Source organism: Sus scrofa, chromosome 8 (assembly GCF_054392235.1).
Source record: "Sus scrofa isolate SSC_HxYL_T2T_F1_AM1 chromosome 8, Sscrofa_HxYL_maternal_Yorkshire_Landrace_v2.0, whole genome shotgun sequence".
Lineage (NCBI taxonomy): Eukaryota > Metazoa > Chordata > Mammalia > Artiodactyla > Suidae > Sus > Sus scrofa.
Genome location: NC_139390.1, coordinates 21849675 through 21876273, shown reverse-complemented (window position 1 = coordinate 21876273; position 26599 = coordinate 21849675). Strand labels below are relative to the sequence as shown.

Here is a 26599-nt window from a genome sequence, read left to right as displayed (position 1 = left end):
AGCATTGCTGTGGCTTTGGCATAGGCTTGCAGCAACAGCTCTGATGATACCCCTAGCCTGCGAACCTCCATATGTTGCAGGTGTGGCCCTAAAAATACAAAAGACAAAAAAAAAAATAGTGGGAAAATACATGTTCTAATTAAATTGCTCTGAGATTTAGATACATCAGTAAAATAAAATATTTTTTTTATGATTTCTCCCTATGAAATATCTTTTGATTTGCTTTTAAAAACAGAACATCTAGGAGCAAACCTATCAAATAATTTATTGTAATTGTTTTTGATCTTTCTGAGTAAATTCATAGATGCTATTTGTTCCACATCTAAAAAGAACCAAAGAATCCGTACCTTCCAGATATTGAATGCTTCCTCAGTCATTTTGTTAATCTCGAAGTTTAAGAATAATAGGTTTTAACTGGAGATCAGAGGAAACAATTAACCTTGAGAAGAAGTACATAGTGCTCTAGTTAATGGAAATATTTTTCACATTTTCCTCACATGAATAAGATGACCTTAAAATGCATCCTGGTTGCTACTCCACAATAACAAAATTTCTATTGAATGACTTTAGGCAACTTAAAAAAATCAATGAAATGATCAAAACCTTGTTAGTGGAGAAGTTGCTAACACTGGGCCATGCAGAGAACATTGTCACATTGATATATATCACTTAGTGTAATCTGAAACACAATAATGATTTTAATACAGCGTGCAATTCTCTGTGGGCCAAGAGATGGCATTATTAAAAGAACTGAAATAGTATTAAACACAGTATTTTAAAAGCTGACATTTTTAATTTTAAAAAAATAGCTGCCATTTTTTCCTTACTCATTTTTGTTTTTTTAAATTTATTTTTATTATTTTTTTGTCTTTTGAGGGCCACACCCATGGCATATGGAGGTTCCCAGGCTAGAGGTCTAATCAGAGCAGTAGCCAACGGCCTACGCCAGAGCCACAGCAACACCATTTCTGAGCTGTGTCTGCGACCTACACCACAGCTCATGGCAACGCCAGATCCTTACTCACTTTTAAATTTGTTAATTTTTTAAAGTTTTTATTAAAGTGTAATTGATTTAGATTGTTGTCCCTTTCTGCTGTATAGCATAATGACCCTGTCATTCATATATATATATATATATATATACACACACACACACACACATATATATATACATTATTTTTCTCATACTATCTTCCATTATGTTCTATCCCAAGAGATTGGATACAGTTCCCTGTGCCATACAGTAGGACTTCATTACTTATCCATTCTAAATGTAATAGTTTACATCTACCAAACCCAAACCCCCAGTCCATCCCACTCCCCCTCCGACCTTGGAAACCACAAGTCTGTTGTCTATAAGTCTGTTTCTGTTTTGTAGATATGTTCATTTGTGCCATGTTTTAGATTCCATATATAAGTGATACCATATGGTATTTGTCTTTCTCTTTCTGACTTGCTTCACTTAGCAAGAGAATCTCTAGTTGCATCCATGTTGTTGCCAATGGTATTATTTTGTTCTTTTTTATGGCTGAAGAGTATTCCATTGTATATATGCACCATATCTTCTTAATCCATTCATTTGTCGATGGACATTTAGGTTGTTTCATGTCTTGGCTATTGTGAATAACGCTGCAGTGAACATAGGAGTGCATGTATCTTTTTGAATTATAGTTTTGTCAGGATGCATGCCCAGGAATGGGATTGCTGGATCATTTGCTCATTTTATTTCTTTTTTATATTCTCTCAATTTTTGTTTATTTGGTTTGGTTTTATCTTTGGTTTATATGTTTTTTGTTTTTTTTCTTTGTGGTAACAGCCTCAAATTCTAAGAACTGGGAAGGTAAACACACATTCTTTATTCTGACATAGTATGTGTCACACTTATCCATGATTATAATGTGGGACTAGGGTAGAACAATATCACATCTAAATCATTTCCAGTCCAAATAGTTCTCAAATTTCAGTGTGTGTAACAATCACCTAAAGATGTTCAGCTTTTCACTTTTGAGTATGATGTTAGTTATGGGTTTTTCATACATGGCCTACATCATGTTAAAGTACGATGCCTCTATACCCACTATGTTGAGAGTTTTTATCATAAATAGATGTTGGATTTTTTTCAAATGACTTTTCTGCATCTATTGAAATGGTGGCATAATTTTTATCTTTCATCTTGTTAATGCAGTATATCATGTTCATTGATTTGCAAATATTGAACTATCCTTGCATATCTGGAATAAACCCCATTTGATTGTGGTACATAATTTTTTCAATGTATTTTTTAATTTGGTTTGCTAATATTTTGTTGAAGATTTTTGCATTGATGTTCATTTGGGGTATTGGCCTGTAGTTTTCCTTTCTTGTAGTATCCTTTTCTAGGTTTGGTATAGGGAAAACAGTGGCCTCTCTCCTCCTCTAGCCAATAAGCCACAATTTATTCTTCTATTAATTTCTTATATTATTCAGGGTCCCTCATTCACTTAGTAATTATAACTATTCTATGGAATGTATGAGGAGGATTAATCCAGAATGGGAATAATTAGTTTGGTTCTTCTAGTCTAACCCCACTCTGATGACTTTTTCATTTTCCTCTCCTTTTCTACTATGGTTTCTGCTGTAGTCTCCCAACACTCTTAACTTTCTTAACAGTTTTCAATGCAGAGTTATCTCCTTACATTTCTAAAATATACAAACTTTCTTTGCTATTTCAGTGGAATGTATAATCCTACAAAACTCTGGCCAGAGTTTCAGTTTCATCTTGCACTAATTCCCACTGTTCTTTATTCCTGAACTATGAAACCATTTGTAATTCTGCGAAAATCCTCTACCATTTCTCCTTGATGCCAGGGCATCCACAATTTAATCTGAATGTCCTCTTTTAATTTCCTTTTACTTTTTTCAAGTAAAGTCTTACAAATTTATTAAGGGTCAGCTAATTGGAAAGTTTGTCATTAGCCTTTGAAAAATTAAGATATGGGCCTACCCTTTTTATATCCCTATATTTTTATATTTATCCATTTACATCCAAATAGGTATAAATGTTAGAACTTATGAATTAAAACATTTGTTTCAAATTTACTTTTATCCTGATCTTACAAGCAACATATTAAATGGTTACAAATTTCAAAATTATAGGAGGTATGAGAAAGAATATATTTTATAACACCAACAAAATGAGAGATTGTTTCCATTTTGTTACATCAATTCCTGTTACTTTTCTATGATAAATGTTGCATAATTATTAAAAAATACTTCATTTGAAGTCTGAGAATTATCTAATGAATATATTATGCCTATATTACTGAGTCTAGATAGTCTATTTTTTAAATTAACGATAATAATAGTAAATAAATTTTTGCTAAGCAAAAATCCAAAATTTTGTGGATCTGTAGGGAAAAATATATGGATAATCTCATTTAATTTCCACAATAAACCTATGAAGCTAGTACCATTCTTTCACATATTTATGAAGAAGAAACTAATCTTGGAGGGATTAAATAGCTCATACAAGTATAGACCAGCAGGTATGGTGTCAGGATTTGATGATTTTTTTTTTTTTATTCCAGAGGAGATATGGTTTTTTTTCCCCCTTAATGATTTTTTTTCCATTATAGCTGGTTTTACAGTGTTCTGTCAATTTTCTACTCTACAGCATGGTGACCCAGTTACACATACATGTATACATTCTTTTATCTCACATTATCATGCTCCATCATAAATGACCATAGTTCCCAGTACTACACAGCAGGATCTCATTGCTAATCCATTCCAAAGGCAATAGTCTGCATCTACTAACCCCAAGCACCCCATCATCCCACTCCCTCCTCCTCCCCCTTGGCAACCATAAGTCTATTCTCCAAGTCCAAAGGAAACCAAAAAGAAAACAAAAAGACAATTTACAGAATGGGAAAAAATAGTTTCAAATGATGCAACTGACAAGGCCTTAATCTCTAAAATATACGAACAATTTATACAACTCGATGGCAAAAAAGCCAACAATCCAATCGAAAAATGGGCAAAAGACATGAATGGACACTTCTCCAAGGGAGATATTTTTTTTTAACATGAAGACTACAGAGGCTTTTGCTTCTTTTGCTCCAATAGGCACTACAAAATGTTGATTATCTGCCTTATTTCTTAGTCCTGGCAATATGTTTGGTTTGTGTGCTTAGCCCTGCACTTTTTCTGACCTTCATGCCCTCTTGTTTCCTTTTTCTGTCCTTTGTCTAGGACCCTCTCTCACACTGCAGTGATGAAAAATATAATCTATTTAACTCCCTCCAAGGAAAATAAATACTTGTAGATCAGGCTTTCAAAGGGAAAAACACAAATAAACAAATTAAAATAAAGAGAAAGTAATCATATGTTGTGAAGTTATGTGACTTCTTCATAGTTCTTTGGCTGAAGAAATACTAGGGGGTTATTGTTTAATCGTGTAATAACCAATTACATCTAAATTGTACATTGTACTATAATTTAAAAAAAACCAAACAAATGTTTCCACCCTACTAGATTTTTTTTTCTTTTGAGTCATTATTGTATTTTTAGGACTGAAAAATTGCCAAGCATGTAGAACTGTCAAGAAATGCTTATGTAAATCAACTAATAAGTAAACAAATGGATGGGTCATATTCTGCAAGAAAACATATGCTACAGCTACTGGGAACAATTAGTCTTGCATGGTCAAATAAAGGCGGTAAACAGAGGCATCCCATGCTGTGCAATGTCTCCAAAATTCAAAACTCAGAATGAATTTATTGTTTCTCAAGCATTCCTATAAAAACGGAAGCTCCTCTGTATGGAAAGGCTTCAGTTACTCCAACATGTCAAGTCTTGTCCTTGAAAATAGTTGTTAAGAACTCCTACAAAATAAACTGCAATAAATGAGCCCATGTAATCACTACTTCACAAAGACATTACAGAAATCCAGCCTGTAAATTAAGTTTCTGCAAAACACAAAATAATCTTTAACATATAGATGTGCCTGGCCTACAAAAATGTATGAAATATACTATTTACCTGCTTGGGTCCACCTAAACAGGTAGCATTGTTAGTACTACAGGTCCTTACTGCTTTCTCTGAAGCAAGGCCTTTCACTCTCAATAACAATGCTTTTTGAGGCTGGATAGTTATTTCTTATTGAGACTATCCTGTGTGTTGTAGGATGCTGAGTAGCCTCACTATCCAGTAATGCCAGGCCCTTCTCCAGTTTTCACAGACAAAACTGTTTCTAAAGATTACCAGCTGTCCCTGGGGAGGCAAAACTCAAATGTCAGAAGATCAGAACCACCTGAACTACTTGTAAAAACACAGACTGCTGGACCCCATTCCCGAAAGTTTTGATTCTGTAGATCTGGGGTGGAACCCAAATATTTGCATTTCTAACCACATCACGTGCAAGACTATAGTCACTACAAACACATGTGACAGACACAGTTAGGAATTACATATAAAACAACAACATCAGAGTGCATCAATGTAGGCTGGTGAAAGTACAAGAGTCGTATATCTAGATGGGTAGTAAGGAGACCTAATCAGGACATTACTTGATAGAAACAGAAATATATATATATACACATATATATACACACATATATATATATACATGCACATACAGACACACATATATTTAAATTTTTTAAGAGCTGAAAGAAACTGATTCAATTTCATCCAATTAATAATTATTGAGTAATTTGCATGCTATGAATTCCACCAATAAAATAAAAAGGTTTGTCTTAAAGAAAGCACTTTTCTTTCCCTTCAATACCAGAAACTAAAACAAACTTCATTGAAAAATTACCTGACCTTGTCATTCTGAAGTGAAAAATATTTAAGAACACAAAATAACTAGGATGACATGAATGAATTGGAGCTCTTTCCCCTCTTATATTATAGTTCATTTCATTGTTGTGTTTCAAATACACTGTAACCATTTTGTGGGCCTGTTCTACTGTCTTTCTCCTGTTCATAATTTGTTGAATTAATATTGCATGACTCACCCAAATGTAGGAAATCAGTAATGGGAGATATGCACGTGGTTAATGAACAGAATTTAAATGTCCTCCATTCCTTCCAGCCCCGTGGAAGGCATCATTGATAAAATGTCTTCTCTGTTCTCTTCATTCATTAAGTTGCTATTTATTGACAGCATCTATAGTGTGACAGCAAATAAAGACAAAGTCTTCCTTCTCACGGTATTGCTTTCTGTTCATACATTAATAAAACAATCAGACTAGTAAACTACACGTGGAAAGGCTTGGCATATTCAAAAAACTAATCAATGTGACTGGAGCCCAGAGATGGACAGGCAGAGTGAGGGTCATGTCATTTAAGAAGTTGAGAAGGGGCTGAGCTAAGCAAGGTTGTCTGCAAGGATATTGGTCTTTAATCCTAAGAGCCTGAAAAGTACATAGAAATATTTTATCAAAACAGATGTCATGAGGAGCTTTGAATTTTGAAGACAACTCTCGCTACAGTGCAAAGGAGAGAATGGACGGTGCTAGAGTGATTGTGGGAGACCAGTTGGAGGTCTGTCCTCTTGGAGTTGAGTGGTGACCGTGGGAATGGGGGAAAATGACACTTTGAGGAATACAAGTAGCTGTACACACTGTGTGATAGCTTATAGGCACTGAGGAAGAGGGACACAAATAAGGATGCGTTAGCCTTTTAGCATCTGTAAAGTATTTTCTTGCCTGTAACATTATTTCGGAGAGAATGAATAATTTGTGTGTTCAAGTAAATCTATGTTAAATTTTCTGGTATCTAAAATTCTTAATACTTTTTAATGACAAAAATCTAGGATTTGATAAGGTGAAGGATACTCTAGTTCAAGCGGGTACATGACCAAAGGACAGTTAGTGGGGCTGAAAGAGTCAATGCCCATCCGTGGTAGAAGCATCTGGGTTTAAAATATGCCATGTTGGAGTTCCTGTCATGGTTCAGCAGAAACGAATATGACTAGTATCCATGAGGACGCAGGTTCGATCCCTGGCCTCCTTTGGTGGGTTAAGGAGTGTTGCCGTGAGCTGTGGTGTAGGTTGCAGACGTCCTCGGATCCTGCGTTGCTGTGGCTGTCAAGTAGGCTGGCAGCTGTAGCTCTAATTCAACCCCTAGCCTGGTAGCCTGGGTACTTCCATATGGGGCAGAGGCAGCCCTGGGGAAAAAAAAAAAAAAAAAAAAAAAAGTAGAGTCCGAAACACAATGGCAAATATTTGACCCCTAGCCTGGGAAATTTCCATGTGCCGCAAGTGCGGCCCTAAAAATAAGTAAGTAAGTAAATAAATAAATAAAATACGCCATGTTAAGTGATGTTACCTCAAGGACAAACCGCCACACTATATTCAGAAATTGCTTTCGTCTGATTAGCCTGTTCTGGCTTCCTATTGGCAGATGTACTCTACCCCATAAGTGAAAAGGTATTTTCTGAACAATGAAGGTGAGTTTAGAATAACTGGAGTTAAACTAATGGAAAGCACTGAATTGATCAGCAGGAAATTTGAGAAAGGTTAAAATAGCCACCGTTTTTATGTTGCTGTACAGTAGTGAGTAATGTTAATTGAATTCCCCTTGTGAGACTCTAAGAGATTTTTCCACAGGATCCTGTGCTGTATAAAAAGGAAACAATGGCTTGTGGTAAAGTTAATTCAAGCTGAGATACATTAACTGCACCACATTATCAGTTGCTAAGAGTGCTATTAACACACATCACCCACTGTGTGTATTTGTGAATTAGGAGGTTTCCTTGTTAATGGAAATGAGACACTTTTCTTGAAAATACCAAGCACTGTGGATGTTGAGATTTTTTTTTCCGTTAATTTAATTTTTTTTCTTAATTCTCTCCAACTCCCACTCCCCACCCAACTTCCCTACAGCTGGAAACCTCTCATCTATTTTCTATCTCTGATCTTCTTTTCTGGTTTTTTGTTTTTAGACTTCATTTATAAAAAATTATAATGCACTTGTCTTTTCCTTGACAAATTCCTTATTAGTTCAAATCATCTTTAAGAAGCACAAAAAGCGAATGCCTTTATTCCATATATGAAAGGCTCTTCTCACTTTTGACACAACTCTGTTTTTAATTCTTATTTACTCTGGACTATTTGTCATTTTTTTTTCATTTTTCTTTTGCTCCCCCCCTTTGTTTCTATAGTAGTGATGGAGGAGTATTTTGAATAGTCACACCATGAAAACACTTGAACTCAAGTTTACTAACCCATTTTGAATATTATAAAATAAGAGCTGCTGATTACAAAACAAAAACATACCAGCTATGGAATCAGAAAATTCAAGTTCAGAGCCAGTGATAATGCATATACATTTTCACCTATGATAATGAGAAAGGGAAAGAACAATTTTTCTTAAAAATAAATAATATGCCAGAGAGTGGGTTTGGCTTTACTTATGTTCTTTCCTTTCAATTAATTGTGACCGCTGTTATTTTTCTCCTCTCTTTAGGATTGTGGGATCTGCATCTCAGAGGAAGGCAGTTCCCTAACTGATCTATAAAATAAGAGTATTATAGGCTAGATGAATTCTGTGGCCCCCTCATCACAGAACATTCATGCAAACACATCCTCACACCTTCACTCACCTCTCCCCACATACGGGCTAACCTTTAACTTAAAGGTTAAAGAAAACAATAACTGTTGGATAACTTCATTTTTTTTTTTAATCATTTCCCATTGCAGCAACCTTCTGTGAAAGAAATATTTCAGACATTAATATATTTGTTTAATTAATCCTCTACTTACAAACTCCGTCTACACATCAATGTTATTCTAGCAGATATTCCTTACACTTGATCAAACACGAAAAAGTGTAGCACAATAGCACTTAAAAGCAATAATTTAAAACGACGCCGCTGACATGTTCACACTGCATTTGCTTTATTCCCAAAGTGGACCAAGGGTATGAGTAGAAATGTAATTCCTCACCAATTACATGGAAACAAACGATAGTACAATTACATGATTAAAAATGAATTTTATTTATGCTTTTCCATGCATGAAATCTATACACTTCCTGCCTGGTTTGTAAATAGGCTCTGAAGTACTCTTCCGAATGTATAATAACTTTCATTTGTGAATTTCTCATAAAATTGTAATTATGTGTGGAAAAAATTAGCTTCCAGAACTCTAAGCTAAAAATGCAGGGGGAAGCAACATGAAAGAAATTCAGAAAACGTGTTTTCAACTGGTTCTGTAAATGGCTATGTCAACTACATAGATTCATGAAGCTGCTGTGCAAAAGAATATCTACTGAGTTCATTCATTGATTTTAAAAAGGTATGATAAAGGATCCTGGTTCCCAAATACACCACTGAGGATACTTTGCATCATTATTAATTAAACATTTAGTACATATTTAAATGTAAAATCTTTCTTTTCTGTTATGTACATAAATTTTTTTTACTGAAAGGCAAGGCTTTTTTTGCAGGTAAAGAGAAACACAAAAACTTCTCAGGGAGACAAAATAATTCTGTCTGGGAGAAATAACAATAAAATCAGAAAAGCCATTTTATGAGATTGAGATAAAAATCATCTAAATTGAAACTAAAGGCAGATTATATAACAAACGCTCAGTGTTCCAGAGCATTCTCCCCCACTTTCCCTGCATTTCACCTGTGCCAGAGACAGCCCTCTACTCACCACTTGTTTTCTTCCTTTCCAAGACACAGAAGTAGTCCACATTTTTCAATTTCTCTTGTTTTATCAACATTATAGTTGATAAAATGTGAGCAGAGTAGTATGTGCACTTCCATGCCTAGTTCTTCTTTTCTTTTGGCCACCCCCTCAACATGTGGAAGTTCCGGGGCCAGGGATCGAACCCACATCACAGCAGTGATCTGAGCAGCTGCAGGAACAATGCAGGATCCTTAACTCTGTGCCACAAAAGTTAACCACAACTCTCCAGGCCTGGCTTTTACTTACCCACCACTCCCCCTACACCCTCCTCCTGTTCCACTCCCTTCTGGGAGGGGTCTTGTTGACTCTCTCTCTTTTCCTTTTTACTGGCTGGTCATCAAAGTGTGGGGCTGGATCAGAAGGCATGCATTGAGGAAGGCAGATCCTTTACTATCTGGGTCTTCAAATAACAGCGCGGATGAGAACCACACATCAGCCAGTCTAGAATTATCTCGGCTTGCCAATGTGAGAAAAATCTTTCAATTGTATTTAATCCATGGTAACTTTGAGTTCTAATTCTAAGAAAGCACACGCTAACTAGTCGTTAGTGTATTTCACTGTTTCTTGATCAGAATCTAGAGAATACACGGAGAAAACATAGCCTAACATTGGAATGTATTAAGAAAACAATGAATAAACAACTATAAATAAATATATAAATAAAAATAATATACAAATGATACATAAAATTATATAATATACAAAATATAATAAAGGAAATTCCTCTCAGTAGAATTAGAAAAGGCAGGCATTATCCAGAGAGTACATACTTCCTTATATTTCTACCAGACGACAAAACCTTAAGCAACTATCAGGAGCCTTCCAAAAAGGACAAAATGTGTGGCTGTTCATTCATTACCTAATCAGAAGACTAACTGAAAGAAAGCAAAGCTCCACGCATCAGTTTGTCCCTATTTACGCAGATGGAAGGGCAAATGATCTGAAGCAACCCAAACTGAGAGAACTCTGTTCAAAACGTAGGTATCTGGCTTATTCTGTGTGATACGAGAGAAAAATAATAGAGCAAGTAGTGTTTTTCTTTTTTTCTTTTTGTTTTAGACCATTCTGTGTCTCTTTCACTGTTAGCACTTCCACCAGCACTGGTTAAAGAGGGGAATCTGAAAATCCGCACTCACGGGTATTGATCTATTACACAGGTGTTAGTCCCATCCCCTCTGCTACTTTGGCTGTATGGTCACTCAACGTCCATCACATTTCGACTACACAACTCCAGGGCATGGATTCCAATTTGCAAAATGGAACAAGCATTGGCAGCAGCAGACACTAGGCTGCATTTTCTGAGTGCTGGCAACAGAAAGATGTCTGAAGATGGCATTTTCAAGGCAACGTTCAATCCATTTGTTGCTATAAAGCAAACATCCCCAGTATTAAGAATCCCATATTGCAAAAAGCTGAAAAACATTCATTAACTAAAATCAATCCTTTCCTTTGCTTCCAAACAACATTGTTTGCTTTTAGAAAGTGATGAAATCTTTCACTTTTCACCAAAATGTATCCTTAGACTTTGTCAAATATAAACTATTTTGTGTAGGTCTTGCTGTAGTTGTTATCATTTTAATCATCATTTCTAAGAATTCACAGATCTCAGACAACAACATTTTAAAAATTCCATTATAACCAACCCTTGTTACAGATAACTATTAGGATATGCTGTTTTTTATGAATCAAAATTTACAGTATTTACTATGCAGTCTTTTGCTATAATTACATTGCTGGCATAATTGTCCCTACGTATCATTTGTTAAACATTTGTATTGAATGCCTATTATATGCAAGATACTGTGTCAGGTACTGAGGATATAAAGATAACATGATACAAACTGGTTCCTTATTTGATACCGAGCAATACAAACATAAATAAAAGGACTGAGGTGTGACAATATTGCCTATGGGAAGATCTTATACATGAGAACAAGTCTCAGGTTTAAAAAGTGGGTTACTATGCTACAATTTGTGATATGTTCAATGTATATTCAAGAGGTCTGCTTGGACATTTTGTGTCTTATTTGACCCTAGAAAGGAAATACCAAAGAAGGCAGAAGGTCAGTAATATTAAGCAATAATTTCAATTGTTTTACATAAAATTTTAGTCACCCACGACACATTTTCATCTTAATTTGTTAGACTGTCTAGCAAATTAAAAATTGGGGTTTAATTAATTGTCACTGGTTTCTACTGTATTCACGTACCTGTTTGTCTGTTTTTTTACTAGTGATTAATAATCTAAGGGCAAGGTATTCTTTCATTGTCCTGAATAATCAAAAATAATTTGAGACAGATTAAAGACAAGTCTGAAAATTTGTTCTTAGGTTTTCTAAGCTTTCTTCAAAGATTTTTGCAATATCATTTGCATTATAAATGACCAATTTTTTTTTTTGTCTTTTTTGCCTTTTTTAGGGCCGCTCCTGCAGCATATGGAGGTTCCCAGGCTAGGGGTAGAATCGGAGCTGTAGCCGCCGGCCTATGCCAGAGCCACAGCAACGCAGGATCTGAGCCACCTCTGCGACCTACACCACAGCTCACGGCAACGCCGGATCCTTAACCCACTGAGCAAGGCCAGGGATCAAATCCACAACCTCATGGTTCCTAGTCAGATTCGTTAACCACTGCGCCATGACGGGAACTCCATAAATGACCAATTTTTATAGAACTTCACATTTTTATTATTTGTATATAACACAAATATTAAATAAAAACAATCAAATATTTTAGAATGGAAAATTGTTAGATAATTGAAATAGCATGCTTGTTATTTAACATGCTTGTTAATAACATGCTTGTTACATGTTTATTTAAGGAATAAAACATCCATATATGATTTAGAGCAGCCATGAATTCCAATACTGGATTCTGATCCCAGCTGTCACTATCACTTTTTAGTCATTTTAGGCAAGTTAGAAAGGCATTTAAAAATATCTAAATTGTAAATGAGAGCATTTGATTTTACTATTTGGCTTTTTCCAATGATAAAATTTTACCTAGGGTGCTCTTAGATATTTAGCATCGGTGCGAATTTGAGACTCCTTTCTTAGATCAAGGATAACAGATTTGGCTCTCCTATTACAAACACAACTACAAGGCATGTAATCAAAGATATGACCAGAATTCTGTAACCTCAGGAAGTGAACTAAAGATTTTTGTTCCTTTTTGTATATTATTGAAGCTTGTTTGCCTATAAAGCTTTATTTTCAGGATTTTTTCCTTTGACTGTTCCAGGAAGAAGAAAAGAACTGTCCCTATTCTTTGCATCATAAATCGTCAGTGTTAACGGCGGAATCACATCATTTCTTTGGATGCCACATAAAGCTGTATGTTAACTTTATACCAGAAATAGCCCTAGACACTAGAGTTATTTGACCTCTTTTCCATTTTGGGGGCTGCATCCATGGTATATAGAAGTTCCCCGGGCCAGGGATCGAACCCACGTCACAGCAGTGACCTTAGACACAGGAGTGACAATGCCAGATCCTTCCTTAACCTCTGAGGAATCTGAGTTTTGAAAAGATGAAGCATAAGCTATTCAAGATCACTTACTAAATGTTGAAGCCAGGATTTATGTCCAAGTCAGGTATGACTTACAGACAGAATGTGATTTTGCTCTCATTGACAGGCCAGTATGTTCACCTTCAGATTTCTACAGAGATCTTTATGCTATAACCTATAATCCTTGAGTTGAAATTAGAAATTGTCATTTCCAAATATGAAGTTTGAAATGTTTTCAGAAACAAACTTTTCAGTTATATCTCAACACACACATAGCAAAAAGGACTCAAGGCAGCATCAAAGGGACAAGCATCTCCTTAACTTTAAGAAAAGGAGTTTCATTGATTTTTCATCCTGGCTGAAGGCCATTTTGAAATAAGTTGGTATGTAGCTCATAAAACATACAATAAAAAACAACCAAACAATCAGAAGCCCAAGTTAAAATCATCCAGCAGTCAGAAATTTTGAGAAGAAAAATATACAGCCTGCCTTCAAATGCAGGGTAGGGATGAATTATTTTGTTCCTGATGAGGAAATAAAATAAATAATATTCATCTCTTTACAGATATAATTGATGCTTATGTGTCAGAGATACACTTTTATAATTTTTTAAGAATATAAATTTGAACCAAAATAAAATATGTGCATTTCTGGAGCCAAATTATCAAAAAACTGTATTTACATTATCCCATAGGAAAGGGCTTTATAAAATGATAAAAAGCAGACTGTCATATTGATATATATGTACAACTGGGTCACTAGGCTATACAGCTGAAATTGACATAACCTTGTAAATCAACTATTTTGTAAGTCAACTATACTTTCAAAAAATAAAGAGTTAAAAACTGAGTGAAAAGTAGTCATGGTCCGATATGATAGATGATAGTTAAAGATATAAAGACAGGCAGACATGGTACAAATATACACATGAACTCAGAGAGAAATATGTTTTTAATTGTACTTGAAAAGTACGGGGAAGACTTCCTAAAGAGTGGCTATTTTCTCAAGTGCCAAAGGAAAGGGAACTTTCGAGGTAAGTGGTATAAGAAAGGTTGACCTTTGGAGTTCTCACCGTGGCTCAGTGGAAACGAATCTGATTAGTATCCATGAGGATGCTGATTCAATCCTTGGCCTCCATCAGTGGGTCGGGGATCTGGCATTGCTGTGAGTCACAGATGGGGCTTGGATCCCACATTGCTGTGGCTGTGGTGTAGGCCGGCAGCTGTAGCTCAGATTCAACCCTTAGCCTGGGAACTTCCATATGCCATAGGTGTGGCCTCTAAAAAAGAAAGAAAGAAAGGTAGACTTTCTGGCAGAGGAAACAAGTATTTAAAAATGTACATCTAGTTTAGAGATTCTAAATGAGCTCAGAGAAGCAGAATCCCCAGACCATATGGGAAGTTTATAGTAACAGAAATTAGAAAATTGAAACTATCAGGTCTTAGAGAGCCTTGTTCTTACTTTAAGGAGTTTGGGTGATTGGAAACACTTTACCAATTGAGACTGAGTTAGAAAGACCACTCTAGAACCAATGCGGAGACGATGTGCGAAGAAACCAGAGTCAGATAAACCTTTAATAAGACGTCATGATGGTTCAAGAGAAAATTCACAAGAGCATGAAATAAGGCAGTAGCAGTGGGTGATAAGTGAAGACACGAATTAATGTGATTTTAAGAAGTTGGACTTGAAAATACTTTTTTGTCAAATTAGGTGTTGGGGTTAAATGAAAAGGAAGAATCTACACAAGTGATTCTAACCCTCCTCCTTCTTCATTAATACATACATTTCAGAACACACAAATATTGCATAGAATTACAGGTAGGTTTCTCAGATATCCTGAAACTCAAACTCAGGGTATCACTAAAGATTCAACTAGTGGAGTTCCTGTTGTGTCTCAGCGGTGGTGAACCTGACTAGTATCCATGAGGGTGTGGGTTCAATCCCTGGCCTCGCTCAGTGGGTTAAGGATTGGGCGTTGCTGTGAGCTATGGTGTAGAACAGCAGCTCTAGCTCTGATTCAACTCCTAACCTGGGAGCTTCCACATGCCATGGGTGCAGCCAGAAAAAAGGAAAAAATAAAGAAATAAATAAATAAAGATTCAACCAGAGAAGCAAAATCAATAGGAGTTTATCTCTAACTCCATCATGTTTCTATATTATCTATATCTATGTCTACATCTATGGCTTTGTATATATCTATTGCAAGGAATTGACTTACACAATTCTCTACAGCAGGTTGTCAGGAAGAGTCAATTGGAATTCTCAAGCATGGCTGAGGCTGCAGAATGCCTAGGATAATCTCCCTTCCTTGAAGTCATCTGCTTATTTATTCTAATCACATACACAAAATCTCTTTATAGCAACAAAAGATTAATATTGAACTAAATAACTGGCAATTTAACCCTACCCAAGTTGTCAAAAAGATAACACCCACATGTAGACTTCAACTTAAAAAAAAATCTCTGCTCTCAAATGATTCCTAGATGTCTCACTCAGAAAATTGGGATACATCATAATTTGCAAAATAAGAGAAAGAAAAAAGAAAAGATTCGTAGATTTTTGATGAAGATAAAGAGGTATAATTTGGATTGTTGATTCTGAACAATAATCCATGGAGGATTAAATAGTAAAGTATGTGTAATGTTGTAAATGAATATAAAAAATGCTTTCATGACATACGAATATATGACAAAGAACTTACCAGGCTTTCCTCAAAATAGTGTTTATGGTCGACAGGTCAGGCAGGTGATGATGGGAAATCTCTGTTTCAGGACCTGATATGTCACTAAAAAACTGGTGTTTGGAAAAGATATGTAACCTCTCTGGACTTCACTGTCTTTGTGAAATAAGGAGGACAGTCTCGATCGCTTTGTCTTCTGTGATAGTATTAGATAATGAATGCATTACAATGGTGTTTCCTCATGTCACCATGATCAAAATAATTATCTTCAAATTTAGGGGTCGTTTTGTTATTAACCAGTTCTTCATAAACAGCTATAGTCAATAATAGATAAAATGTATATAAAAGGTGGATATAAGAGAGACAGAGAGGGATGGAAATAGAGTGCTTTCTGTGGCTACATCTAATTATTCAGTAATTTCTGTTTTCTATTTAAATTCTACAGGCACTGAACAAGAAGAGCATTTCATAGTCAAAATTTTGAAGTCATGTGCCTTCTAGGCACTCCCTATTGATCTCACATACTTCTTCCCCCTCCCAACCAGACTTAAATATTTAAAAAAAGAGGAAAAGGAGGCTAAAAGAAAGATAGATATAAGAAGAAAGGGAAGAAGAAGAGGAACAAGTACAAAGACTATGTGAAGGTAAAACCATATCAACATTGGTTAGTTGTCTAGTTTTCCCTTTGACATGCAAAAAATAATAATTTTAAATTACTGTGATAATAAATTATTGCGTCTCATTTAAATCTCCTTTATGTAAAATTTCCCAGACCAACGGCTTATTGTTGGTCTAAATGTATTTTGTGTCTGAGCTGCTGAGTTTTTACTCTATTCTGCAAGTTCTACCCGTACAAAGTAATGTGGTATAATTTCTTTTTTTTTTTTTTCTTTTTTTTTTATTATTTTCCCACTGTACAGCAAGGGGGTCAGGTCATCCTTAGATGTATGGTATAATTTCTGATTGTGTTTGTTCATGAAATATATTGCTCCTAATTCTATAGATCTTAAATATTGATAATTGCCAATGCACCTGCTGAGACTTCTCCTTGTCAGATTCACCACAATAGGTTAACTGGCCTTTTGAAGGAAGATTTGCTAAGGGCTATTACTGAGCAAGTGCCTTTTCTCTTTTTCTTTTTCTAAACAGTTTATCTCATTTCTCACTGTAATTCTTTATTACATCCTAGAGATATTTTGGGACATTTACAACAAAATTTAATGCATAAAAAGACAATTCTCAACATAGTTTAAATAACACAATTGAGCTAAATTCTCTATACTGTGCTTTGTTCAAAACTGGATAAATTCATTAGATTTACTAATTTTCAAAGTACATGCTAATATTTACTGAACTATTATTTTCCAAGTGACCCAAGTTACTCCCTCATATTTTGTTTGATAACCGAAATGCTTTTAGCAAAAAAATTTCACATAATGAATCCTTTGCAGATCTTTTCTTGCTTTTCATGAACATAGTAATGTCACACCCAATGGCGGTGAGTATTTGCAGGACGAAAAAGTAAGATTTATATTTTGACTTTTATTAAGATATTTTTCTGTTCATACTTGCTTTACATCTAGTCCTACTTTCTTTCAGAATTTAAAAATACAGCCTATGAACTAGCATGATTTTTCATCAACTATTAACTTTACTGATGCTGCCTGACAAAGGACATCAGAGATTAGAATAGCCCAAGTGACACATGTTGTAAAAATCAAGTTGATTTCTCTATAGAATGTATTTCCATATTCATTTTCCACCACCATTTCTTGAAATGTTGTGGGCATTCATTCACAACCTTTAAAATAGTGAAGCCCCTCATTCCTTCATCTCCCATTAGCTCTAGGCTGTCATTCAGATTAATTGTAAACAGAATTGGTGAGGGAAAGATTTTACTTACTTATAGAGACTGATAATCACTCTGTGATTATCTTTTTTGGAGGCTACTCAAAGCTCAAGTGCTTAATCACATTGGCACCTTAAACATATATAAGGCATTTTAAGATTAAGTAACTGGGAGATCCCACTGTGGCTTAGAGGTTAATGAATCTGACGAGCATCCATGAGATCGCAGGTTCAATCTCTGGCCTTGCTCAAAGGGTTAAGGATCCAGCCATTGCTGTGAGCTGTGGTCACAGATTTGGCTCAGATCCTGTGTCGCTGTGGCTGTGGCATAGGCCAGCAGCTACAACAGCTCTGATTTGACCTCTAGTCTGGGAACCTCTATATGCCGTGGTTACAGCCCTAAAAAGACCAAAAAACAAAACAAACCAAAAAAAAAAAAAAAACAAAAAAACAAAGATTTAAGTAATTCTACTTATCTTAGAGATGAACTTGAAAGCCGATTCACTCTGAAATAATATTAAAGAGACTACATCGTCTGTGTGCTATCCACTCATTTTACCACTTACTCCACTCACACCATTATTACTAATTTCCACAGAGCTATTATTTACCTAATTCTTTGTGCAAGTAATCTTTAAGTCAAATTATAACAATACAAAACAAGGAGGGCACAGTCTTTAGGGCATTAGCCTGCTACAGCCTCCTTTGCCTGGCAAAGCAATAAAACTATTTTTTTTCCCTCCTTCCGCCAAAAAAAAAAAAAAAAAAAAAAAAAATACAAAACAAAACAGCCTAGACTGGGAAATCTGCCATTGAAAATGATACCAACACAATCATATCAATACAGGACATAGGCAATTCTGAAATTACCACAGAAAGTGGGTGTGGGCGAGCTCTGACTGAAATACAGGATAGAAACTGAAAATTTTATGTCACGTGATTGTAAAGTTGTATTGGCGAGATACACCTGCTGAAAATCTCTCTGCTACCAAGAAGTCAAGATGCCTAAGATTTTTCCATGAAGTTATTTCTTTTACTTACGACATTATGTCATCCATAGTCCACTGTATACTTTATTGCTTCTGGAATATAACAGCTATTAACATGCCAGCCTCAATTAACTTATTTGACAGCTTACACCAGTGTTTAATAACATTGCTCGATAATCATTATTTGTATGGTTGGATTGCTTTATTCTTCTGTACCCTATACCGTATTCTTGGTTTCATGGTAGACACAAACCAGGAGAAAGGTCTGCAAATGTAATTCCTTATTTTAGAAACTGAATTTCTGATGAAGAGACCTCTGTTTTTCTCCACTGGTAAACAATGGAGTGGGCTGTGTTACTAGAAATACTTTAAGCTTTTTCTTAAACTTTTTTTTTTCTTTTTCTTTTTTTCTTTCAATTCAAGAGACAATATTGGACAGTGAGCCTCTCTATTTGGCTACCAAGGGTGACTCAATGTAATTAACTACAAACTTCAACATTACAAAATAAAGTGAAATAACTGCTATGACTCATAGAATCCATCACAAAGAGTGAATCCTGCTCCTTGGGTTTATTTGGTCAGGGGAGAGTTAGTTCATAGGACTGCATGTCCTCAAATAGTTGAACTTGAATTCTAGAAAATGGAAAAATGACCTGTAGCATACGAATAGTTATTGAAAATAATACTGTTTCTTTCCTTCCTTCTTTCTTTTTTCTTCCTTCCTTCTTTCTTTCCCTTTTCTTTCATCTATCCTCTATCATTGCCCATCTATCTGTTTACCTATCTATCTAGCGATTATCACTTATCTATTTAAAATATGTTTAGACATGATTTTCCTGCATATGCATGCACGCTGTGAATCTCACTATATTGCTCCAATGTGAGTTGGCTGTGTCTCCCACAGAATCCTTCCAGCCAAGGATACATTCAGTGATCACGTGCTCAAAGCCCAGAGATTAGGAGCCTCCACACATTCTTTAGGTCAGGGCTTCTCAAAGTTGTTTACATTTTGTCACACATAGAAAATAATAAAAGGTCCTTGGCACAGCAGGATAGACTGCATCGGGAACTTTCATTTATAAGAGGTCTGCAGAAAAGACATTTTACTTTCTAATAAAACAAATCCAATTTTAAGAAATATATTAATATTTAATTTGCTGTGAGTTTTAAAATAAAATACACTTAAAATTTTAATGAGAAAAATGTGCTTACATCAGTGAGTATGACTTTTTTTTATCACTGCAGTAGTTAGTCATAATACCTGATTAAGATTTTTAGTGACGATATTGTGAAAATTTTCAAAGACACTAACAAAAAGAAAAACCAAGCAGAGAAAACCAAAAAAGTAGGTTACAAAAGCAATTTTAATTTTTAAACGGAACTTTGAAATAACTTCAAAGTTTATACTTTTGAATTTTTGTTTAAATAATCTAACAATGATTGCTTTCATTGACTGTAGCATTAAAATTTATGGAGATTAGAAGAATTGATTGCAAACAATTCAGCATTTCAAAGGAATAGTGAAGCTCAAAGTCCAGAGTGAGCACACATTCTCAATCAGTCACTAGGTCTCCAGCTTGGATGCCATTAGAAGGGTCTTAGAGACAAAAAAATCCAAAGCATCTAATTAAAGGGTGGATTGAGCCATTCAGGTGAACTAACTGGAGCATTGTCTGCTCCCTGCCCCCTACTGGCTACTCTTCATCTTGCACATCGTGTCCCTCCAGCACCTGGACCAAGGAACTGTCTAAAAGTTCCACGGGGACGTGGTCCACTGGTGGACAGAGGCAAAAATGAGGCTGGCTGCTGAATTAGATAGATCTCCAGTAGTAGATAGATCTTCAGCACATCACAGTGGAATAGATGTTGCTCATCCCTCTTCCTGCCTGCTGGGACATTGCCCTCAGAACCTACCAGCAAGGGCTACACTGGGAAGCACCCACGGAAAGAAGTCCATATATCTGGGGTTACACCTGGATCCCAGTCTGGACAAACTTGAAGGCCATATTTCACTGAAGAGCAACCTCTATCTTATTAATAAACCCTGGCTGAAAATCAACCAGAACACGGTTAACATAAGCTATTATTGTTAAATGTCAATCACGTGGAAGAGCATCCTATCTAGGAGAAAGTGGGTGCAGATTTTTCAGTTGGTCTAGGGGCCAGGGATGTCAGTTCAATTCCAGCTGACTTCAGAAACTGTTTAATCAAAGACAACGCCTAGAAAAAGGAGAAATACATTTTTTTTTTTTTTTTTTGCAGCCAGCATTTTGGCAATTTGGCTTCTAATGAGTGGTGTGAGGAGGAAGATTTAGGAAGATCACGTGTAATTAGAGATGGAGAGAAGCAGGTGTTGGAGAAAAGGGCATATGAGGGTCATGGTGGAAAATTCTAAGTCCTTCCAGGTTTCTTACGATTTCACTGTAAACATCTGAACAGTCTATATCCCAAGCTGTCCCTTCTCTAGCTTAAGTTTGTAATCCCAGCTATCAGTTTTGGTGTACCATAATCTGGCAAAGAGAAATAAGGAATAAAGAAAGGAGAAAAGTTGACAGACTGTGTTCAGTGTTTCATAAGCAGTTTATTTTTCTATCACAAATAAATCTGTATCTAATTAAAGGGTGGATTGAGCCTTTAAAAATTTAATTTAAAAAATTAAATTTAAAAAAATTTAATTTAAAAAAACACTATGGGAGTTTCCGTCATGGCTCAGTGGTAACGAACCAGACCAGCATCCATGAGGATGCATGGTTTGATTCCTGGCTTCACTCAGTGGATTAAGGATCTTGAGTTGCCATGAGCTATGGGGTATGTCACAGATCCTACATTGATGTGGCTATGGTACAGGCTGGCAGCTGCAGCTCTGATTCAACCCCTAGCCTGGAAACTTCCATGTGCCTCAGACGAGGCCCTAAAAAGACAAATAAACAAAAACAACATCAACCAAAAAACCCCACTACAGGATATTACTAAAGGATCAAGGACAAGAAAAGATACAGAGTTTAAAGGTAAAGAGATAAGTCTATCATACTAAGTGAAGCTAGTCAGACAGTGAAAGACAAACATTGTACGATATCACCTATATATGAAATAAAAAAAAGCAAAAACAAAAACAAAAACCAGATACTTAACCCACTAAGCCACTGGGGAGCTCCAGAAATTTTCTTTATTAATGTAAATTACCTATAAACAAACAAACAAAAAAAACTTGTTCCCTATATTTAGAGAATATTCTGGTCTGCCGTTTTTTTTTGTTTTTTTGTTTTTTTTGTTTTTTTTGTTTTTGTCTTTTTGCCATTTCTTGGGCTGCTCCTGCGGCATATGGAGGTTCCCAGGCTAGGGGTCAAATCGGAGCCGCAGCTACTGGCGTACACCAGAGCCACAGCAACGCGGGATCCGAGCTGCATCTGGGACCTACACCACAGCTCACAGCAACGCCGGATCCTTAACCCACTGAGCAAGGCCAGGGATGGAACCCGCAACCTCATGGTTCCTAGTCAGATTCACCAACCACTGAGCCACAACGGGAACTCCAAGGTCTGATGGTTCTTAATGGTCTTTAGCTCAAAAGAATCCATACACCAAAAAAGTATATTTTGAGGTGACACATTCTGGTTCCCCTCTTTGAAATATTACATTGCAAAAAATACCATCCAAGATTTGTTTTTATTTTGGTGGATACACACTACATGGAGAATTCAGCATCATAAATGCTAACCAATATCTAAATATATTAAATTCCATTATTTTCAAATGGAATTTCTCCAAAATTATAAGCCTGCCTTATAAATCGTATTTTGTTAAGCCTTATTAAATATAAAATGAACCCAAATAATAAAACAAAAATCTAAAAGTGACTGCTGAAATACTAGAAATCTTGAGAATGCCTGGGAAAAAAAAAGGACAAGCAATTAGTCAGTAAGTAAAGGGCAAAAATGCCTTGCTATGAGATAAAATGATACAGCTCAAGATGGATTAGCCGGCCATTTTTCTTATTTCTTACTTTATCTATCCAATCAGCTACTACTAAAATGCCCTGAATATGTGAAAGCATCAATTCCTCCCAGATCTCTCTCCATTGTGTGGCTCAGCAGGTATCTTTTTAAAGGTAAAATGTTCATAGTTGTCATTAACAATAGTTGAGATCTGTGACCACTGTGAGAGCTTCCTTTGTTCCCTCTGGAACTTTCCCTGACAGCTTTTCAATTCTCACTAGTAAAATTGAATCTATCTTTTTCAACTGTTCATCATTGGGTAATTGCATTCCTATTTGGGTAATTATCTCCTTAATGAGAAAATTACAACTCTTCTCAATTTCTGCCATATTTCGGAAAACCAATTTATTTAGTTCAGTAATAGTAAAGGTCAGCTACCTAGAAATATTTATCCTTTTAAAATCTTAGAGCAGTTTCAAACCAATTCACTTGATTTAACTGAACTAAATCCCCTCTTTCTAGGAACATTTGATATAGTCATCCTTCATCAAACACTTATTGTCTTTAGTTTCAAATTCTGGGGAAATGTTTTTCTTTGGATAGTCATCAAATAATTTATTTGCTTTGGTTCTAGGTTTTAAAGAATACTTTCTATTTTGACACAGTAAATAAGCATTTCCTGCCTAGCAACTTGGTAACTTTGGAGCTAGAAATCAGATGTAAAACTATTGTGTTGTTGTGTCGTTTTACTTGCAATAGGCATTGAGGACCTAATCATTTTTCTAACAGATGAGTTGTGAGGTATGCAGAACAGAATTTTATGTACTCTTAGAACTTCAAAAAATTTTACATAGTTCTTCACTACAGGAAATGTGTTTATGGTAATTGTAAAAATGTTTATTACATGGTATAGTACTTTGAGCCAAGACTTAAGTGAGATGAGACTAGAAGTCATGAGAATATAAGAGGGTGTGAAACTCATGCAAAGGAAAAAGGAAAGTACAAAGGCTTTGAGGTAAGAATACACTTAACATACTTAAGGAGCAATAAGGAGGTCAGTGGGTCATGGGAACTGAGTCAGAGAAAGAAAGCAGTAGAATCTAATGCTTATTGAACAACGATAATGTGTCAGAATATTCTAGGTATTGTATTTGCTGAAAGAATGGATGTGTGGTATGATGTGGTATTTTCAAGGATAATTCTGTTTTCTATCTCAAGGACTAGAATAGAGTTAGCATTAATTGAGATGGAGGACAAGAACTAGGGATGAAGGTGAAGAGGCTAGTTTTAAACATGTTCTATTTCAGATTCTTATTAAACACCTAAGGAAGAATGTTAAATGCATTGTGAGATACAACAAGTCTGGATTCTTTAATATATGGATAGTATTTAAAGCCATGAAAGTTGATGAGATGACTACAGGAAGTAGCATGGATCAAAAAAACTAAGTCCAGGGGTACTTCTAGTTTTCAGCAGCAGGAAGTAGGAATGAGAATGAGAAAGACTAACTAGTGAAGTAGAAGGAAAACAAGAGAATTGTGATACCATGCATGCCTAATGAAATGTTCCTAGGTAGAGTGATTGTGCTAAATGATGCTGAAAGGTCACATAAGATGAGCAGTGAAAATAAAATTGGTCATTAAATTTAGCAAGATGAATGCCATTTGTAATCCTGAGAATAGTAGCTTTGGTGGAATGTTAGAGGCAAATAAAGATATCTATGTCAATATTTATATCTATAACTCTATCTATCTATCTATCTAGTGAGAGAGAGAGAAAGGGAAATAAAGACATTTATTGACCACTATTTCAAAAATGCTTTACAGTGATTAGGATCATAAATATCACATCTTGTGCCATATATGAAGTCAAGTTTTCTTTATTTTAAATATGGTATATACAAGTAAATCATATCGAATACCATAATACATACCATATAAAATAAATAAATTTTTGTGGTGATATGGATGATCCAATAAAAAGGAGGAATTAATAATGCAGGAAAGAAAGGGAAAATTCCTAACAAGATGGCCTTAGATAGGGGAAATCAGATGAAATCTAAAGTATTCTTGGGAGTTCCCATTGTGGTGCAGTAGAAATGAACCCAGCTGGTATCCATGAGGATGCAGGTATGATCCCTAGCCTTGCTTAGTGGGTCAAGGATCTGGGGTGTTGCCTTGAGCTGCTGTGTAGGTCACAGACTCATCTTGAATCCTGCATTGCTGTGGCTGTGGCATAGGCTGGCATCTGCTCCAATTTGACCCCTAGCTGGGAACTTCCATATGCCTTGGGTGCAGCCCTAAAAAGCAAAAAGTATTTTTAGATGAGTTTGTTTACAACCACTAATTGTCTTCATATACAGTAAGAAATGGGGAGAAATAACACCTGCGGCTAATAGAGGGAGCTGAGTAGATGTAGTGGTGTGAGTGTCTTGATGTTCTGATTTTTTTTGTTCACTCAGTGACATAAAAATAAAGAGAAGGTTATAGGTACGTATAAAATGAGTCTAGAAAGGAAAAGCCTAAGAAAAACATTGTAATTGCCAAACAGAATTGAGAAACTTCTTAGAGTAGTTCTGAATTTGATGTAAGAACTGTCAACACGGTTATGTGTTTTTCTTCAGTTTTGTTCAAACAGAAGTGCTGCTAACTTTCCACCAAAATTCCTTTCATAATAATCAAGTTACATTATGCAAATATCCATCCAGCCTAGAGATTTCTATCTCTCAGATTCCTTTTAACTTAGGTGTATAAATGTGACAAAATCTTATCTGGAGTGTGAGCAGAAGTGATATGGGAAACTTCTGCCTCACTTATTTAAAAGAAAGTTATTAAAATATGTATCCTTTCTTTCCAGGTTATATGAATCCAGTCATTGTCAAGTCTATTACCCAAATCCAATCAGGAAGGTGAGGATTATACTGCAACAATGGGAAAGGGGAAAGGAGACCTAGGTCCCTGAATGTCCAGGCTCCCTGCCAAACTGTACCACGCATCTTGATATGTGAAGAAAATACTGTTTTTTTTGTGGAAAAAAAAATTCTATTTTATTTAAGTCTTTATATTTTGGAGGTTTCTTGTTCAAAGAGTTTATCCTATACCTTAGCTAACGGTCAAATGAGGATGCAAATTAAAACAAGATTTCGTTTTAATCAGATTTGGAGTCTTGCTGAGACATCACCAGAAAGCAAGGGTGGTGATGTTACTAAAAGTGTACGAAGACTTACACTGATTAACCATGAAATTTAAGCTGTGTGAGGAGGAAGTAAGGACATGGTGAGGGATAGTAAATGGTAATAAAATCAAAAGATAAAGGGTCAGAGCACCGTGGGAGTTAGGTTTCAGAGACAGAGTCTAGAGAGAGAGGAGATGGTGGTGGAGAATAGAAAAGTTGAAATTATCTATAATGACAAGGTTTAGCTCATGACCTTGGTGTTACTTAAACTGAGGGAGAATGAATAAGAAAAACATCCTGAGAGAGGAGAGTATAAGAATGAGCATGAAACTAGGCATTGAAAAAAGCTGGAATTATGACAGCAGCAGTGTCAGAGACAGTTAACAATAAGGCAGGAGATATATTTTCAAATAAGGAGTAGAACAGCGATCGAGGGATGATTTCAAAAAGGGAGAGTAATTATTATTGTATTAGGTGTTTAAGCTTAACCTCAGTTAATCATTTCAAACGTCAAAATCATGATATTCTTGATACTGTATCTTTGAATTCATGCTAGAATCTGAGCATTAAGGATATTCTGTAACATGGCTAGGCTACACTTGCTCATATTACTACCACTGTAGGATAATAACAAATGTTGAATTTTGGAGATGTTGCCATTTGTTGAAATAACATATATTTATTTTTCTAGCTGGTGTGATTCTTTTTGTTGTTTGGGGTTTTTTGGTTTTGGGGGGTTTTTTAGCCCAAAGCAAATGCCACTGTCAGCAAGCTAAAGGGAATCAT

General features: G+C 35.6%; 2 long non-coding RNA genes across 6 annotated transcripts in view; one reads left to right on the top strand and one right to left on the bottom strand.

The window, feature by feature from the left end:
- LOC110262070 (uncharacterized) overlaps positions 1-26599 on the bottom strand; it is a 1266882-nt gene that overhangs the window by 369508 nt on the left and 870775 nt on the right. For 3 of the 5 annotated variants that reach the window (XR_014813694.1, XR_014813711.1, XR_014813701.1), the window contains exon 1: positions 9648-9896. The exons of 1 other annotated variant lie outside the window; for it this stretch is intronic. This is a non-coding gene — a long non-coding RNA (uncharacterized LOC110262070). Of the gene's footprint in view, positions 1-9647; positions 9897-9929; positions 9972-26599 lie in introns of those variants that run through there. One more of the 5 variants, XR_014813716.1, reaches the window with a different exon arrangement.
- The window catches only part of LOC146400369 (uncharacterized), a 108021-nt gene that overhangs the window by 61660 nt on the left and 19762 nt on the right, over positions 1-26599 (top strand). The window lies entirely within an intron of this gene.